The following is a 14,346-nucleotide window of genomic DNA, read 5'->3' as shown; positions in this document are numbered from 1 at the left end:
CCTGGGTAGTATAAAAAATGACCACTGGATCAATTTGCCATCTTCATGATTAATTCCTACATCTTGCGGGGAGACCATAGTAATTCCACATGACAAGACCAAAACAGCGAGCACTTGAGATTCATCACTTAATGCCATAATTTGGATTGCTTTGGACGTGCTGTTCCTGGCAAAAACCTAAATACATCCACGAGAGCCTCCAAATCTTGACAGCACTTAAAGATGAAGGCTCTGCTGTGATTTACTTCCTTACAAAACTGGGGATGCACTTTGAAAAAAAAGAAAAAGAAGACAAGCACAAGAAAGGAACGACTTTCCAAGGCCGGATTCTTTGTCCAAATGCCACAACTGCAATAATGCATTCTCTGGTTGAGCTGCAGTTAAGGAGCGCTGCAGAGCAAAGCAGAGCCCGGCAGCTTAATGGATCTAGCAGACGCGCTCGGGGAGACTCATTTGCGCAATGCCAGGTTAGAAAGGATGTAAAGTTTAGAGGGGGGAAAAAGAAAACGGTTCTGTGTGAAGTTAAACAAGTCGCCGAGAATAGATTGGTGCACTTTAAAGCTTTATGGCAAGCTGACAAACTCTTCAACCTATGGCACCCACCAAACCACTCCACCCTCACCTAAAACTCCATTCCTGCTGCAGTGTGAGAGAGAGAGAGAGAGAGAGAGAGAGAGGGAGAGAGGGAAAGAGGGAGAGAGAGAGAGAGTCGGTCGCCTCTTCGGCTCAGGAAGGATATAAGAGGAAAGAACATATCTGAGCCCAGAGCTTCAGGAGGGAGAAAACATTCTGAAAATAACAAAATCTCTGATCTCAGACCGTCTGTTGCTGGTTTAAAGCTGTGGAGTTTGCTGAGTTCCAGTCCCACTGTGGGGCTGGGTTCACATGTTTCCCTTGCATCAGTGTCCTAAATCATGATGAGTCACTTTCATTGGTAGTTAATCCTCAGGGAGTGTTTTTGAAGTGACGCAGCGGCTCGTACCTCATGTTTCCTCAGCAGAAAACTTTATTTACACGTTGCGCAATCTGTACCGAAGCTACCTTTCTTCTTCTTCTCCTTCTTCTAAATAAGCCTGTTTGTGTAACACCTCATTGTTCGCAGCAAGGAAAGAATTAACCCAGTTCTCCCCCTGAAATCCACCAAATCCAAAGGTTTGTGGGATTTACATACAGAAAGAAACCTCTGTTAGAGCACAATGGATATCATTCTGGACATTTTGTTGGCACCGACCGGGATCGGCGTCAAAATCCCTTGGCAACCGTGATTGCTGAGAGCATCAGGGGAGCGTTGCTGCCCTCCCTGCTGTGGGCTGGATCATGTTTGGCAAAATGTCCAACCAGTCTTATTTCACGAAAGGCTGAAAATTAATTTGCTGATTTAGTTTGTGCTTCTCTTTTTTTCTAGCAAGTTCTATTGGTCTTTCCTGTGCTATACCGGAAAAGTGAGGAGGAGGAGGTGCTAAACTTCTCACAAGGGCAAATATGAGGCTAAATAACTGAGGAGGAATATCTGGAATAGGACTTTACACCAACAACAAAGATCCAATTTCAAGTTATGTCTGTAAAATGTAATTCACCCACTGATCGCACGCCATTCCTAACATCTATCACCTTCCTTTTCCACGCGGCAATCGTGCCATATTCCGATCCAAACTCCCTCAGCGTTCTGACCTCCATCAGGCCAAGAGGGACAACTACACCCACTGTGACAGACAACGCAAAATAAGCTTCTAATTCCATGTCGTGATTCCAGTTAAGTCAAATAAAACTCCTGCGGTTTAGCGAACATGCCAGGCTGCCTGAGGCTCGATAGTGCCATAATGGAAACCACAGAAGGGCTGGACATGAGGATGACAGGCGCAGCACAAAGCAAACCGAGAGAGGGAGAGAGAGAGAGAGAGAGAGAAGGAGAGAGAGAGAGAGAGAGAGAGAGAGAGAGAGAGCGGAGAAAAAAAGAGAGAAAGAAAAACCCTGAATGTTTTCCAGAGTTTTGCCTTTCACAAGTGCTGCATTTCTGTGCCGCGCGTTGGCCTTTGAAACTCCCGTCCCCGGGCATGTATAACGGCCAGGAAAAGCCATCACAGGCCTGGGATACACACACACACACGTATATGTAGGCACTTCCACGCCATAACAAGCAACCCCGGCTCCTCTCTGTCCCTCTTTCACGGTGAGCCAGTGAGGCCTGGGTGATTTCTTTCCCACAGCAAAGAGCAGCAGGAGTTAGCTTCGGCTGTTTGTGTAAGATGCTTGGGATAAAACACACACACACACACACACCTTCTGCGTTTGAAGAGGACACCGTCTGATAGCGTCGGGCAGCGAGAGAGTGGTCGCATCATTAAAAACACATGTGCATCGAGTTACAGTAGCAAAGAGGAGGGGGGCAGGAATGTTTTCACAACATCACTACAGCAGAGGTCGAAGGTTAACTTCTAGGCGCACCATTCAATTTAAAGTTTCTCAGGAAGCCATCGCGCCATTTACGTTTCTGAATCAGGAGTTTTGTCCACGTGGGGGAGGACGCCGGGTGTCAGGTGACCCAATCAGATCCAGAACCGAGGAGGAAGATCCCTGCAAGGAGCGACGGGACTTGATTTAGCAGTGACGACATCGCGAGGAGACGAGCAAAAACCGCAAAAGACTACAGCCAAGCACACTTAAGAGACGGCGAGGAAACGCTCTGTGTGGCGTCAGAGTGGCAGCTCCGGGAGGAACCTATCTTGTGTTTTTCATTCCTATTTGGGAATGTGGAACATTAGATTCATCAACAGCATGTGCAAGTTACAAAGCTCAGCCCGGCGAGATGATGACTTCATGCTGCACGCCAAGGATTCATGACATAATGCTTGGATGCTTATGAAAGATTCAAATTATGGTTTTATCCATCAGTGCCTCCTTTTTTGTTTGTTTTCTTGGTGAGTTATAGGTTTTAATTCAAAGCAGACGCATGGCAAACACTCCTAAAGATGATTTACTTCACATTACAGCTCAACCCGCACTCGTGTCGAGAATCTGAGGTGAACAAACCATTGAACAAACTACAAACTGATACTGATAAACTCATATTTCTGTGGTGCGTTCAAATGCAGCCCAAGTGGAGCTGCGCCATTGTTTTTAAATGAATGACTGGGCGGAGGGAGAGCAGAGGAGGAGCCGAGCTGCTTGTTGTGTCCGAACTTCCCCGTTAGCTGCATAATTACGCAGCTGCACCATGGCAACCATCACACTCGCAAAAACCCAAAGTGTGCGCTGATGGAACCCAGCCGAGGCTTAATTAATTTGTTAATTGAGGGAGAAAAGGAAGCAACTATTCACAAAGTCTGCAAGCACAATAAGAGAATAACTTCCCCCCCTACCCGACATGCGGCAGCAGAGGACAGTAACGCCGCAGATTGAGTCATTTAGAGGGAATTTGTCTTTAAATGAGGTCTCCAGTCTCAGTATGCGGTCGCTGTGCGTAAAAACCCGGAGTTCCGCTGATTATCAGTCTCCAGACAGCGCCGCAGAGGCACAAATGCAACAACTTTCATCCGTATAAACGAAAATATTCATGAGTAACAATCTTGGCTTTTAACTAACACGCACACACACTCTCTCTCACACACACGCCGCATGTGCCGATGTGGTTGAAGTGTGTGAGAAGCGTGACAAAAGAACTGAAACCAGCCACAACTTTTGAGCACCAGAGCTGTAAACAAGCGCGCAGAGAAATCAAGCAAAGTTCTGCAGATCTTTGCGCCATGAAAGCATCACGACTGGAGCAACAACGCGCGTGTGTGTGTGAGAGAGAGAGGATGTGTGTGAGTTATGAAGTGTGACGGACATGAATCGCGGTTGTAGGTATGATGGACACTCACATTCATCTGCTCCTCTTCTTCTTCTTCTTCTTCTTCTTCTTCTTTAACGGTGAACACACGCCGAAGTTGCAGATCTCCACCCTCAGTGTTCCCTCACGGAGCTCAGGTCCAGAGAGAAGAAGAAGTGAACTCCATCCATTTCAGCATAAAAGCTTTCAGATCAGCGCGGCGTGTCTCTGTTCGAGTCCCTCTGGAGAGAAGAGACTCGATCCACAAGTTGATGCTTTGCAAAGTCGCTCCTTTGTTTCCTTTAGAGGCGAAAAGGCTGAAAGTAAAACTGCAAACTTGGTGGATCAACTTCATCTGCATCCACCGTCTGCGTGTGTGAGTGAGTGAGAGTGTGTGTCCGTCTCTGGCCGCAGACGCACCGCTGCAGCACCGAAGTGTGTGAGTGAGAGTCTCGCGCTCGCTCTCTCTCTCTCTCTCTCTCTCTCTCTCTCTCTCTCTCTCTCTCTCTCTCTCTCTCTCTCTCTCTCTCTCGTGTGTGTGAGGGGGGGAGCGACCTCCTGCTCCTCTCTGCCCGCTTTGGTTCGCTGCCGCCGCTGCAGTGAGGAGTCGGGGGGGCCGCTGGTTTTCTAACTGAACTCTGGTGCCACCATCCTACACAAGAGGGAAGCAACAGTTTGTAGAAATAAATAAATATAAAGTATTAAATATGAATCTGACGACAGGATCTGCATGAATAAGCCTTTAAAGTGAGTGGAGTGTGTCTCTATACTGGACTAGAGGCTCTCAAACTGTGTTACCTGCGCCTCTGCTGGTACTGAAGGCGCCCCCTGGTGGTAAACTAGGGTACTTCTGTAATATTTGCAGCTCCATTGAGCTCAACAGGAGTTCCTTCAGTCTGGAAGCTTCTTCATAAATAAAGTACTTTTCATTAAGAAGATATTTTTAAGTTTAATTATGACTCTTTTATGATCTAAAGCTTGTAATCTCCTTTAATATTCTGTTATTGGTACATGTCTGCAACTTTTATTTTGGTGATTCTGAAAGGGTTAATGGTTATCATCATCTTTATGTTGTGAAAGAGAGGAGATCGAATCCTCAAGTGACATTTTGCAGATACATTTCCAGTGTAGCTGTTAATGATGATCAAAGGGTTACATATTTGCATTTATGTCTCTGTGATGAAAATGCAGTTACCATAACAACAACATCAGGGGTTTTAGCCTTGTGTGAAGCAACGATGCTGTTAAAGATTTAATTGACTATGTTTCAGGCAAAAAACTTACAGTACTGTAAAATATTTGACCACAATAAACAATTCATATATTCTGTCTCTGTGTTTGTGTTTGTGTCACACCTCATGTCCGTGTTCTGGCTCCAGGGTGCCATGGTAACCATGACCTCAGCATATAAGCCAAAGCACCTCATGCAGGCCCGCTTCCTCCACAGACGGAGCGTTTTCTCTCTCAGATGATGGAAGACAACAAACCTCCCGGGGATATTTTTCATCAAAGTGTCGGAAAAGAGACAATGCAAAGGACGGAGGGGGGACGGAGGGAGACAGGGTGGGGAGACGGGGGGGACGGGGTCTGCCACAGGAACAGAGAACACAGCCTCTAGCTTTCCTTTTCTGCGTCTGGCTCAGGGGAACCCAGCTTCCATCTCCACTCAGCTTTTATCTCCTAACAGGGGGCTGGAGCCCATCGCCTGCTCCACTTCCTTGTCAATCACCCAAGAGCTCTGAAACATATTAAACCTTGTCACTTCACATTTACGAGCGATAAACAACAGAGCAGCGTCCCAGCGTTCCATATTGTTGGAACAAACAGCTGAGACGCCGGAGTGAACTCACGCCAGCGGCCATCTTGCTTTCATTCTCGCTCTAGTTTAGCATTTTTCATTGCGATCACCCTTAAGTATATATTTATAAACCTGGCTCGACCTCGGCTAACCATTAAAAACTTTGGAACCACTTCTGCTTTCTGATAACAACACGTCACCTTGGCACTTAGACTCACTGTCCAAAGATATCGACTCGCTCTGCTTATTTAGTTTCACTTTCACATACGCACAGCTTTCTCTGGCAGTAACGAGCCATTTAGTTTGTGCTGATTATGGAAAAGTAAACTCTGAAATAAAGTTTGGCCATTGTCAGAGAGATAGATTTTCCCCCGAGGCGTGTTGTGTCTTTCCATACTGTGCAAATCGCTCTATCACTGCAGCGAGGAAGCAGCTCCAGCACTGCATGGCAGATCTTCATCGTTACGACGACAGCACACACACACACACACACACACACACACACACACACACACACACACTAATCCGCATACACTCATGTGGACGCACGGACACTGTGACAGAATCTGCTCGCAGCTCTCGGTCCACAGGGGACGAGCGTCTGAGTCTGAGTCCATCTCCTGCGTCTGAATGTCTCCTCTGTGGTTTGACGTCACAGATGCTGCTTCCTAATAAAATGTTTAACTCTGTGTTATTATTCATTTTTATTCATGGTGATTCTACTGCAGAAATCACAGTTTTGTCAGGGATTTCAGCCTTCGATAGGTAAAATATGCAGGTTGTTATGAATTTAGAGTCCAGAAAAGTCAAAAATCAAAACAAATAGAGTCACTATCTGAAATTAAAGACAAAAGTAACAACTTCAGAAGCTTTGACGACCTGTATTAGAATCAAAATGAGCCTAAAACCCAGTATGTTCCTGATTTTAAGGCGATGCACTGTGGATAAACTGCATCCGAACCCATCAGAGCCTCTGTTGTTTATGTGGCAGCAGCAAACCAAAGCGTACGTGCGCGGCTTTGTGCTCTGCTTCGCCTCTCAGCTGAACTTACATCACACATCCAATTAAGTTTTATGTCATGAGGCTGCAGCAGGTTTAATGCTCATCCTCCACCGGCTGACCGCTCCTGTGAGGCACCGCGCTGCATGAGAAAGCCAGCCGGACAAATCTGCAATTCCACTTTTGAGGTCACATGTCGTCCACATCACAAGTTTGCGGTCTGGGTCGTTTTTTTTGCGATGGCTATTTTGGTGACATTTTGACCGGGAATTAGAGAGGAAACCACTGAGCTTTGACTCCTTTGGCTCGGCTCAGAGTCCAGAGGAAGAAATGATACACAGATCAGGTTTAATCAAGGTTCAAGTGTGTGTGCGTGTGTGTGTGTGTGACTCTCAGGAGGCCGGAGAGTCGATAACCCGGCACCCGGACTGATTTCACACACTATCTATTATCTTTAGCTAGTTTACTCTCCCCATTTGTGAGTTGGTCAGTTCCTGCCCGCCTGTTTGCCGGTCGTTACCATGTTGGCTCTCAGTCAGTCTGTGCATTGTTTAGGGTTCGGGGCCCCGCATTGAGCCCGGACGGTCCTTTGTATCTGTGTGTGTGCTGAGTAAATAGTTGGACTTCACCTCTGCTTCCTGCCACTCGGTGTTCAGCTTAGCCTCTAACTGTCACACATGTATGTAAGGTTTTACTATCCCAACGTGTTTGTTTAAAGCCTGGACGGTGGTGAATGGGAGGAATAAATCCAGATCTGCACATTTGAAACAGAAACACAGTGATCTGCCAGTACACATTGTACTCACAGACTCTGTTGCTTCATTCCCCTGCACTTAATGGCATCAAATATTCAACTATTTGTAAGATACATAAATGTGAACGCAATTTCTGACTACCTGAAATATAAACCATCACTGGATCACTTCTCATATCTTGGATCAGTTTGTGTTTCTGTCAGTTGCACCTTTGCTCCCCTGCTGTGTTTTTGATGAGGAGAACCTCAGAGGTGCTTGGGGGGGGGAGGCACACATGATCACACTGAGGTCAAACGCAACATGAAACACTAAGCAGGAGCGCAGGTACACCAGACACCAGACTGCAGTGCTGCTCGTGAAATATGAGCTTCAGTTTCTCAGACTAGTATTTGAAATGAATGAGCAATCGGCTTTTGACTGCAGGCAAGATTTATGTCGAAATACTCAGATCATAAGTAAGTTAGTGTTTTTTTTATTTGTGGCATGTTGACACACTTGCATATGTGAGTGCTTTGTGTGTGTGGGGGTGTGTGTTGTGTGTCTACATCCTGTATGGACTGATGCACTGTGTGGTTTTCTCCAAAGGATATTAAATATTAGAGCACAGGTGGTTTTGATTTGGGCTCCTGCGCTTCATCTGCAGGTTAATCACCATGTTAAAGTTTTATAGATCCCTGCTTAGTGTTACTGCGGCTCTCCAACTCTGAATTGCAATAATAAATAATGTGGATTAGACACACACACACACACACACACAGTAAATTCATTTTAAAGCCCTTGATTGGACCTTGACAGACACGCCCACAGATTCTTTCTAATCAAACTCCAATCAATACAAGACTAATTCAGCTCTGGCTCAAGCTTAAATCAGTTTTATGTCCCTGAGAAGCACAGAAGAGTTAAAAATAGAAACATATAGATTAACAGCAGGGCAGGCAAAATGTTTGGTGTGATTTGTCTTCTCTATTCCGCCTGCAGAGGCATTTAAATACATGAAAGTGTTTATAAATAAGCATATGAAAGATCCCCACTCGTTCCAAGAGCCTGCAGATGAAGAAGAAGAAGTCACCATCCCTCTGCTGTTACTGGGTCAAAGCTCGCCGTGACGCCAGCGTGGAGACATTCATATTTCTGTCTCAGATGCCACCAGGAGCCAGAAACAGGGGAATATCATCACCGCTAAAGGCTTCAGGTTGCAGCGTAACACCATCAAGCTCCTCTTCTGCTGGCAGATATGCAAGAAATGCTGTATGAGTAAACACACTGGGACACTCTGCTCATCAGAGACCTGATCAGTGAGTAACAAGGGGACTAACTCAATTTAACCCTCTGGAGTTATGAATCTTGATATCAGCTTGGAGCAGTTTGTAAATTACTCATCACTGCTATCATAGAAAAAATGGATTAAAGGTGGTACAGGTGCAGATTTAGACCTTTAATTGGGTCAATGCTTACATTGTTATATAAACCTATATGTATGTTTGTATATATGAATTTAGTTCTTATATAAATGACAGGAAGCTCCCATGAATGGATCCTGAAACTGGGTCATTCTCCCAGTGCACTTGTGGATTCATAGCAGATTGAAATGCTGTGAAAAAGTATGAAGTCCTGAATGTCTGATTTTATTCAAAATGGTGAGAAAGAAAATCCTGCCAGGCATAATAGAACCCAGAAAATAACTCTGGATACTAGAAAGTAGTTTTACAGGCGTGGCAGAAGTGTCAACATTCTCACCCACCATGTTACGCTGTCGTCCCTAACAAAATGACACCATGGGCCAATTCTTAATCCAATATCCTTTTCATCTATTTAAGTGATAACACACAGACCGCGGCTCACATTGCAGAGGAGGACAGAAGAAGAGTGGGCGGGATTCTCACCGCTGATGAGACTCGACAGCATAAATGCATCCACAATGTGCAGTGGAGAAACCTCGCCCAGGCGGCCGGGGCGGCCCTGCACGGCTCCAACCAGATCACATTCCCCCTTCATGGTTCCTGCAGAGGGACCCTCCAGCAAATCACTTCACTTTCAATTGTTCATCTGTTGTGCCTAAGCAAGTCCCAGGTGTGAATGTGAGAGTGTGTGACGTGTGTGTGTGCGTGTGTGTGTGTGTGTGTGTGTGTGTGTGTGTGTGTGTGTGTGTGCGCGCGCGGCCATGAAGACATCATCGCTGACGAGGACGCCGCTACTCTGCAAATGTTTACGCGGAACCGAAAAGGATCCAAAAGTCCAACTAACCACAACAATGTCTCTGTCGTGTTCGCTCTGACGACAGAGCCAGCCAGTCGCCCGCAGCTACTTTGTTTTTCTCCTGCGTGTTTTGTTTACGCCGACTAATTATGTCCATCTACTGAGCATTAAAGGGGGGGGAAAGAATCCACCTTAAAACACTTTAATACGGTCGCCAAACAGCTCTTGGCCATGCAGCCTCTGCATTTCTGGGCCCTTTGTTGTTTTGCCGACGTCTTTTTCTAATTCGTGCATTTGAAGCAGACAGCATAACAATCTGGTGAGATATTGTTTATCAAAAGGCATCCTGGGAAATATGGTCAACCACTCAATGAGGTATAAACAGGAAAGCCTGGTTGAGAGACTGGAGGGCACACAGAGAGTGAATACCTCCACCAAGTCCTCCGTTTAGGACTCTTTGACTAGAACAGGATCTCATTTTGGATCTATGATTAAGAGCTCAAACGTTATAGGCTCACATGCTGCATTACGTTACAGCGCCACCATCAGGCAGATCAGAACAATTCAATATGTTCAACCTGCCCACCATGTGTCAGTGAAAGTCTGGAGCCATCCTGCCAACAGACACACACACACACACACACACACACACACACACCACTGAACACAAAGCGTACATCTCCGCTCTTCCAGCCGCTGCCAGGTTGACCTGAGTGCTGTGAGTGAAGTGTTGTTGAGGTGTTGAGGTGTTAGAGATGTGTCGACTCATCAGCCAGTCTGCTTTCTCTCTGAGGCGAGCAACGCCTGGAGGAGAGCAAAGCAAAGTCTTCTGTGAAGTTCAGATCTTCTCTGTGGGTTATCAGAGTCCACCGCATGCCTGGGATGAGAACCATGACATGGTTAACCCTTTAAAAACCCCTGACTCAACCCTTTTTTGCTTATTTATTTGTGTCTGTCCATTGCTGAGTCTAGAATTGTTTCCATCGCCCTGTTGTGACTAGAAACAGGCTTGAAATGAAGAAACTAAATGGCTCAAACCTCAAAAGCCGGTTCCTTTATGCCAAATGTACTAATGACCAAACAACAGCTGCACTGCACTGGAGTATCTCATCATTTGCTCTTGCAGGGTTGCAGTAAAGAGAACTCTCAGACAGCTTGAAGCATTCCTGCCTCAGTGTGGTTAGTAACAGTGAGAAACACTTCAGACTGCATCCTTTGGCCCGTTCACTGTGAATGCTCTCTAATTGATACACTATCAATCACGCAGTGGAGCATGTCGTTCTCTCGCAGGACGACATTCCTCAGACATTGTAGGGAGTCTGGCTGATTCTGATGGAGATCACCTTTATTCTTCTGGAATGCATTATGCTGCTGAGGACAGGAATGCACAGCATTGAGAGGGATGCCCTGGAATTCTCAACCAAAACAATTAAATTGTTCAAGTTACTTCAAGTGGGGAAGAAACTTTAGAGAATCCAGCCACTAATCCCATTACTCCACTTCACAATGCTGTCACTTCAGATTGTTTAGAAAGTGTTGACTCCACTCGGTCCATCATTTAGAAGCACAGCATGGTGAAAAAAGCTCCGGCGTGGAAATGAACAGTCATTATCAGGGTCAGCAAAGAGCTGCCGGAGCACATTCCTCTCTCATTTCACCAAAGCTGGAGTCTAAACCTGGCACACCAGAGCCAGAGCGCCTAACGGGAAACTGTTCACACACAGATGGACGGAGGGACGGGATCGACTGAAATAATACAACGGTGGAAACTATTTTCCCAACCAGGACTCGTCTGCTGTGAACATTTGATTTGGCCGGTGTGGAGTTTGAGGTGGTTCCACAGGAAGACTCACTCAAACGGGCCCACACCCTCTGACCACTTACACATGACAGCACGTCCCTTTATTTATGGCAGAGGAGCCAAAAGAGAAGATTCCATCACTCTGATACAACAAGCCTGCTTTTTTCTTTTTTTGCATAAGCAAACATTAACAGACGAATTATAAACAATGCCGGTAACGTAAATAGAAATTCTACCAGAAACTAGGAGGGAAATATGGATGGATAGATAATAAAAACATGATGCTGTAACATCATTCCACACATGTGAGCCATTGTGATGGAGTCCAAACTTAACTCTTTAAATAAATAACAAACAAGGCTATGATAAATGGCATTACTGTACACGTTACAGTTTTCAAGGCCAGGCTTATTGTTTACAGGCTCAGAATCCCTCATGCTGTTTCTTATTTATGGATTTATTTTACAGTGTGGCTTTTTTGATGACACATGAAATGAAATTCAGGAAAGTTAAATTGCAATAAATTGAAGTGAAGACTCCAGAGGGTTAAGCCGGTTAGAGTGCAGGACAAAGCAGCGCTGCATGGAAAGTGTCAATCGCATTCCGCTCCGCATGATATAGTGGTTGCCACGGTTTCGCTGAGCAATGCCTCGCTGATGACCCATTCACTGTTACTCCAGTTAAAGAGACATCAGCTGGCTTTTGATTCTTTTCCAACACGTTTATGCAACTTTAAAGCCAGACTAAGCCAAGGAGAATGAGGTTTCTCAGTCGGTTATATTTGGGGGTTGCAGCGCCGACGTACAAGGCTGCTGAGATTCACCAACAAATTGTCCAGGGGTCATATATCCATATGGCCTCGCTCATGAGCAAACATTTACATAACAAGAAACAGGGCTGAATGGTTAGAGCGGTTAAACACTTCCTCATGCAGCTGATGCAGATACAAACCAGCTTTCTCAATCCCCATAATCCAATTCAAAACAAATAATCCAGGGTTTACATTTTCTCCCTTTTTATTTTTAAAAAGGTCATTCATCGTTAGAAAAAGCTAGAGTCCATTATCTCTTTATATCAGATTGGAAATTGAGACGTTTGAAAGCTGTTGTTCTAAATTGTTGCCGTACAATTGAACATAAAGCATGTTTGAAGGAAATGTTTGTTTTCAAAGACCTGTGTGAATCCTGACACATAAAGAAGTTGCAGTGGTTCACACCAACAAAAGTGCATAAATGAATAAGAACCCAAAGGTGTTGAAGTGCCTCATTGGTTCACATCAATGCATGAGGCTAGTGAGGGAGTGTTTGACCAGTTCAGTCAGTAGAAAGTGGCTTGTTTTCACTCAGCGTGCCCAAAAAGCAGCCATTAAAATATTGCAAATGCCTCAAACCGGACCCTTACATGAAAGAATGTGGAAATATCTTATATATCTCTTTTTAATGCCAGACAATTAACACAGAACACAGCAGGCTACAGCATAAAGTTCATGGGAATTATCATGTTTTTATAATATATACTGTATATCCCCAAAGTATTTGAACAGAATATGACTCAGGTTACCTCCCATAGTTAATCACAGCAGCAGACTGGTTTCCCCTTCAGCTGAGGGCATTACAAAAGCAAACGCTCGGCTAATTCAAGAAGCAACTAGAGATATTGAGTGAGTTCTAAAGCAGCGTGACATCCTCTCTGGCTCACACTCCACCGGTCCAAACGGTTAACATAAATGTTCAATAAATCCTATCAAAATAAATGCCTTTCCCCAGGCCTCGTGTGTGTATATGTTCCTTGGATGACACGTTCCTTCCACCCAGCGTTAGCCGGGCCGAGCTTCAGGGCTGCAGGGATCGCGGGGTCGGATGAGATTTACACTGAGGAGAATCTCCGAAACAGTGTGACATCAAAGAGCAATAACTCACAGCTGTGGCAACGCACATCCACTTCCCTCAGTCTGGACAGCTGCTCGGCTATAATCTGTGACCTTAAAATCACCACACCGAGACCCGCAATAGCATGCAACAACACGCCCTGCAGTGTAAGACGAGGCCGTCGTGAGAAACCTGAGAGATTATTGTCAGGGGTTTTAGAGGATGAAGCTGAATGGCAAAGCGTCACACACACTGACGGAGAGCGATGGCGTATAAAGGTGATGGAGAGCGAATCTAATAAATAAACGGCTCATGGGAAGAGACTCTGACTTTTGTTTCAGCGTTTAGTCATGCACAGATGTTCCTGGAGGGAGCTGCTGCTACGATACCGTCAAAGCCATGTGCGCTTTGGTTTGCACAAACACTATAATCAGTAGCACTCTATAAACCAGCTGCCGAAGCCACAACTAAATATACGCGGGGCGACGTTTAACATCAGAAATTACAGATAAATACATAATAATTTAAACGGTGAAAGGAATTATTTTATATCTTCAGATGCAGTGAATACCCACATCCCATTTTCTTTACCCTTTGAGGATCCGTTGAGGTTTTTGGACTCGGGCGCTCATCCTGAGAGCAGAGGCGCTCCTCTTTTACTCTGACTCATCAACTGGAGAACCTCCAACCGACGCCTGCAGCCAAATAATTAACAAATGGTTCAAGCCGTCGTAAAAAGAGATAAAGTAGTGGCATGATCAAAGTGGGAGAGATGGGCGACGGAGAGGGGCTCTTGCATGTCAATGAAGTCACAGACGAGCCCCTAATGCAGATTCACTTCTTCCACCGAGTGAAGATCTACCGCAGGAATCTGAATCCGGACTGAGATTAATGCTGAGAGCAAAGCGAGACACTCGTGAGACTCATCCATGAAACACCCTCAGCACAGACTGCACACCGTGTCCTCCCAGCGCAAGGATACAAGAGTCTGATAGATAGTCGATGTCTGTGTAAGAATGTGCAAAGCGAAGAATGAATAAACATCAACGTATCCACTGGAGAAGCGTTGCGGCGACGTGCGAGGAAAGCAGCGCACAAATCACTCCTCTTTCTCCTCCTG

Source organism: Genypterus blacodes, unplaced genomic scaffold (genome assembly GCF_046128005.1).
Source record: "Genypterus blacodes isolate CSIRO-AG114 ecotype Tasmania unplaced genomic scaffold, CSIRO-AGI_Gbla_v1 ptg000032l_1, whole genome shotgun sequence".
Classification (NCBI taxonomy): Eukaryota; Metazoa; Chordata; class Actinopteri; order Ophidiiformes; family Ophidiidae; genus Genypterus; species Genypterus blacodes.
This window is presented reverse-complemented; position numbering follows the sequence as displayed.